The sequence below is a fragment of the Bombina bombina genome, chromosome 3, assembly GCF_027579735.1.
Source record: "Bombina bombina isolate aBomBom1 chromosome 3, aBomBom1.pri, whole genome shotgun sequence".
Classification (NCBI taxonomy): Eukaryota; Metazoa; Chordata; class Amphibia; order Anura; family Bombinatoridae; genus Bombina; species Bombina bombina.
Window position 1 is genome coordinate 610,695,007 of NC_069501.1, and position 6,000 is coordinate 610,701,006.

Consider the following 6,000-nt stretch of genomic DNA (forward strand, 5'->3'; position numbering starts at 1 on the left):
ATTTATGTATCCCTCAACTCTATGGGGCCTATCTATCAAGCTCCGAAAGGAGCTTAACGGCCCTTGTTTCGGAGTTATGAAGCAGCGGTCACAAAGACCGCTGCTCCATAACCTGTCCGCCTGCTCTGAGCAGGCGGACAGACATCGCCGGAATTCAACCCGATCGAGTACGATAGGGTTGATTGACACCTCCCTGCTGGTGGCGATTGGCCGCGAGTCTGCAGGGGGCGGCGTTGCTCCAGCAGCTCTTGTGAGCTGCTGGTGCAATACTGAATACGGCGAGCGTATTGCCCTCCGTATTCAGCGAGGTCTGGCGGACCTGATCCGCACTGTCGGATCAAGTCCGCCAGACCTTGTTAAATAGAGGCCTATGTCCCCATGTTTCAATAATCTTTTGGGCTTCTTGCTTCTTTGTGTTAGACTCTACCCAAGTGTATGAATGTGACTTTGTTTTAATATTCCAAATGTGACCTCTTCTTCTAGTATTGATATTCCACTAAATTAAAATAATTCTGTGTTTATTTTTTTAATTTTAATTTTACAATTGAAGAGCAAGCCATTTAAACTATTCGACAGACAATACTGTATAATGTATAAAGCTTACCACTGTATGATAGATAAACCTAGTCGTCGTTGTATTTGTGGGTTCAGTAACAAGTAATTTAATAAAATATTATAACTCTCATATTACAACTCTCATATTCCATCGAATCAGTGAACCACTTACCTAACTTTTCTATAAAAATATGTAAACATGTACTTCAAAGGTATCTTCTTGCATCCCATATCACTAATACAACAATAAATGCAAGTTAAAGGGACACTAAAGTAAAAATTATACTTTTATGAGCAAGACACAGTGGGGCCCATTTATCAAGCACCTGAATGGAGCTTGTGGGCCTGTGTTTCTGGCGAGTCTGAAGACTCGCCAGAAACAGCAGTTATGAAGCAGTAGTCTAAAGACCGCTGCTTCATAACCCTGTCCGCCTGCTCTGATGATGCGGAAAGGAATCGCTGGAATTCAACCCGATTGAGTACGATCGGGTTGATTGACACCTCTCTGCTGGCGGCCGATTGGCCGCGAGTCAGCAGGCGGCGGCGTTGTGAGCTCTTGTGAGCTGCTGATTCAATGTTAAATGCGGATAGTGTATTGCTCTCATTCAGCGAGGTCTTGCGGACCTGATCCGCACTGTTGGATCAGATCTGCAAGAACTTTGATAAATAGGCCCCATCATGTCATTTTAATCTTTCCAATTACTTCCATTATCAATGTGCACAGTTGTTTTATTTTCACACTATCTCCGGCACCAGAGTGCACAGTATATATGTATATACATTTTGTGATTGGCTAGTAGCTGTCACAGGATAAATGGGGCAATGGAAATTAAAGTAACTTTGAAATTTGTCAGAAAAATCTACTAGTTATTTGAAATTCAGACTAAGGGCCCCAAGTATTAATGGTCATGCAGATATCTTGATAAAGGCAGGTAATGCTGCTAAAACGCTTAGGCCTAGATTTAGAGTTGGGCGGTAGCCGTCAAAACCAGCGTTAGAGGCTCCTAACGCTGGTTTTTACCGCCCTCTGGTATTTGGAGCCAGTCATTAAAGGGTCTAACGCTCACTTTTCAGACGCAACTTTTCCATACTGCAGATCCCCTTACGTCAATTGCGTATCTTATCTTTTCAATGGGATCTTTCTAACGCCGGTATTTAGAGTCGTGGCTGAAGTGAGCATTAGAAATCTAACGACAAAACTCCAGCCGCAGAAAAAAGTCAGTAGTTAAGAGCTTTCTGGGCTAACGCCGGTTTATAAAGCTCTTAACTACTGTGCTCTAAAGTACACTAACACCCATAAACTACCTATGTACCCCTAAACCGAGGTCCCCCCATATCGCCGCCACTCGATTAAATTTTTTTAACCCCTAATCTGCCGACCGCCACCTACGTTATACTTATGTACCCCTAATCTGCTGCCCCTAACACCGCCGACCCCTATATTATATTTATTAACCCCTAACCTGCCCCCCACAACGTCGCCGCCAGCTACCTACAATAATTAACCCCTAATCTGCCGACTGCAAAGCGCCGCCACCTACGTTATCCTTATGTACCCCTAATCTGCTGCCCCTAACACCGCCGACCCCTATATTATATTTATTAACCCCTAATCTGCCCCCCTCAATGTCGCCTCCACCTGCCTACACTTATTAACCCCTAATCTGCCGAGCGGACCGCACCGCTACTATAATAAAGTTATTAACCCCTAATCCGCCTCACTCCCGCCTCAATAACCCTATAATAAAGAGTATTAACCCCTAATCTGCCCTCCCTAACATCGCCGACACCTAACTTCAAGTATTAACCCCTAATCTGCCGATCGGAGCTCACCGCTACTCTAATACATTTTTTAACCCCTAAAGATAAGTCTAACCCTAACACCCCCCTAAGTTAAATATAATTTAAATCTAACGAAATAAATTAACTCTTATTAAATAAATTATTCCTATTTAAAGCTAAATACTTACCTGTAAAATAAACCCTAATATAGCTACAATATAAATTATAATTATATTGTAGCTATTTTAGGATTAATATTTATTTTACAGGCAACTTTGTATTTATTTTAACCAATTACAATAGCTATTAAATAGTTAATAACTATTTAATAGCTAAAATAGTTAAAATAATTACAAAATTACCTGTAAAATAAATCCTAACCTAAGTTACAATTAAACCTAACACTACACTATCAATAAATTAATTAAATACAATACCTACAATTATCTATAATTAAACCTAACACTACACTATCAATAAATTAATTAAATACAATACCTACAAATAAATACAATTAAATAAACTAACTAAAGTACAAAAAATAAAAAAGAACTAAGTTACAAAAAATAAAAAAATATTTACAAACATTACAACAATTTTAAACTAATTGCACCTACTCTAAGCCCCCTAATAAAATAACAAAGCCCCCCAAAATAAAAAAATGCCCTACCCTATTCAAAAATAAAAAAGTTCAAAGCTCTTTTACCTTACCAGCCCTGAAAAGGGCCCTTTGCGGGGCATGCCCCAAAGAATTCAGCTCTTTTGCCTGTAAAAAAAACACATACAATACCCCCCCAATATTACAACCCACCACCCACATACCCCTAATCTAACCCAAACCCCCCTTAAATAAACCTAACACTAAGCCCCTGAAGATCTCCCTACCTTGTCTTCACCTCACCGGGTCCCGATCTGTCCAGAAGAGGGTCCGAAGTCTTGATCCAAGCCCAAGCGGGGGGCTGAAGAGTGACGTCCATCCTCGGGCTGAAGTCTGGATCCAAGCGGCGGCTGAAGAACTCCATCATTGGGCTGAAGTCGGAAGTCCATCATCGGGATGAAGTCTTCTATCAAGCCGCATCTTCAATCTTCTTTCTTCCGGAGCGGAGAGGAGCCATCTTCTTCCAAGCCGACGCGGAACATCCTCTTCAACCGACGCCTACTCGCCGAATGACGGTTCCTTTAAATGACGTCATCCAAGATGGCGTCCCTCGAATTCCGATTGGCTGATCAGCCAATCGGAATTAAGGTAGGAATATTCTGATTGGCTGATTGGATCAGCCAATCAGATTGAGCTCGCATTCTATTGGCTGATCGGAACAGCCAATAGAATGCGAGCTCAATTTGATTGGCTGATCCAATCAGCCACTTGGATTGAAATTGAATCTGATTGGCTGATTCCATCAGCCAATCAGAATATTCCTACCTTAATTCCGATTGGCTGATATAATCCTATCAGCCAATCGGAATTCGAGGGATGCCATCTTGGATGATGTCATTTAAAGGAACCGTCATTCGGCGAGTAGGCGTCGGTTGAAGAGGATGTTCTGCGTCGGCTTGGAAGAAGATGGCTCCTCTCCGCTCCAGGAGAAAGAAGATTGAAGATGCGGCTTGATAGAAGACTTCATCCCGATGATGGACTTCCGACTTCAGCCCGATGATGGAGTTCTTCAGCCGCCGCTTGGATCCAGACTTCAGCCCGAGGATGGACGTCACTCTTCAGCCCCCCGCTTGGGCTTGGATCAAGACTTCGGACCCTCTTCTGGACAGATCGGGACCTGGTGAGGTGAAGACAAGGTAGGGAGATCTTCAGGGGCTTAGTGTTAGGTTTATTTAAGGGGGGGGTTTGGGTTAGATTAGGGTTATGTGGGTGGTGGGTTGTAATGTTGGGGGTATTGTATGTGTTTTTTTTACAGGCTAAAGAGCTGAATTCTTTGGGGCATGCCCCGCAAAGGGCCCTTTTCAGGGCTGGTAAGGTAAAAGAGCTTTGAACTTTTTTATTTTAGAATAGGGTAGGGCATTTTCTTATTTTGGGGGCTTTGTTATTTTATTAGGTGTAATTAGTTTAAAATTGTTGTAATATTTTTCTAATGTTTGTAAATATTTTTTTATTTTTTGTAACTTAGTTCTTTTTTATTTTTTGTGCTTTAGTTAGTTTATTTAATTGTATTTATTTGTAGGTATTGTATTTAATTAATTTATTGATAGTGTAGTGTTAGGTTTAATTGTAACTTAGGTTAGGATTTATTTTACAGGTAATTTTGTAATTATTTTAACTATTTTAGCTATTAAATAGTTATTAACTATTTAATAGCTATTGTACCTGGTTAAAATAAATACAAAGTTGCCTGTAAAATAAATATTAATCCTAAAATAGCTATAATATAATTATAATTTATATTGTAGCTATATTAGGGTTTATTTTACAGGTAAGTATTTAGCTTTAAATAGGAATAATTTATTTAATAAGAGTTAATTTATTTCGATAGTTTTAAATTATATTTAATTTAGGGGGGTGTTAGGGTTAGGGTTAAACTTAGCTTTATGGGTTAAAAAATGTATTAGAGTAGCGGTGAGCTCCGATCGGCAGATTAGGGGTTAATACTTGAAGTTAGGTGTCGGCGATGTTAGTGAGGGCAGATTAGGGGTTAATACTATTTATTATAGGGTTAATGAGGCGGGAGTGAGGCAGATTAGGGGTTAATAACTTTATTATAGTAGCTGTGCGGTCCGCTCGGCAGATTATGGGTTAATAAGTGTAGGCAGGTGGAGGCGACGTTGAGGGGGGCAGATTAGGGGTTAATAAATATAATATAGGGGTCGGCGGTTTTAGGGGCAGCAGATTAGGGGTACATAGGGATAATGTAAGTAGCGGCAGTTTACGGAGCGGCAGATTAGGGGTTAAAAAAAATATGCAGGTGTCAGCGATAGCGGGGGTGGCAGATTAGAGGTTAATAAGTGTAAGGTTAGGGGTGTTTAGACTCAGGGTACATTTTAGGGTGTTAGGTGCAGACGTAGGAAGTGTTTCCCCATAGAAAACAATGGGGCTGCGTTAGGAGCTGAACAAGGCTTTTTTGCAGGTGTTAGTTTTTTTTCAGCTCAAACAGCCCCATTGTTTTTTAAGCTGGCCGCGTCCGTAAGCACCGCTGGTATCGAGAGTTGCAGTGGCGTTAAATTATGCTCTACGCTCCCTTTTTGGAGCCTAACGCACTGAAAACCCAGCCATTCTGTGAACTCTAAATACCAGTGGTATTTAAAAGGTGCGTGGGAAAAAAAGCACGCGTAGCTAACGCACCCCTTTGGCCGCAGAACTCTAAATCTAGGCGTTAGATTTTGATCACTAACACTATAACCCACCACAGGTATATCTGCTACAGGAGCTGGACAGCTGCAAGTTATACTTTATGCTTAATACCCTGTTGTAGCGATTCTGAATATAGCACACATATGCTTCTCTTTATAGCTTTATTAAGCTTTGCTTAGATGGTTATGATGTTACAACAGTGAGCAGTACAGAAGCCACAACATATAACAAATGTCAAAGTTATGTATATTTCCACTCCCCTTGTACCATGTGATAGCCATCAGCCAATCACAAATGCATATACGTATAGTCTGTGAATTCTTGCACATGCTCAGTAGGATCTGGTGACTCAAAAAGTGTAA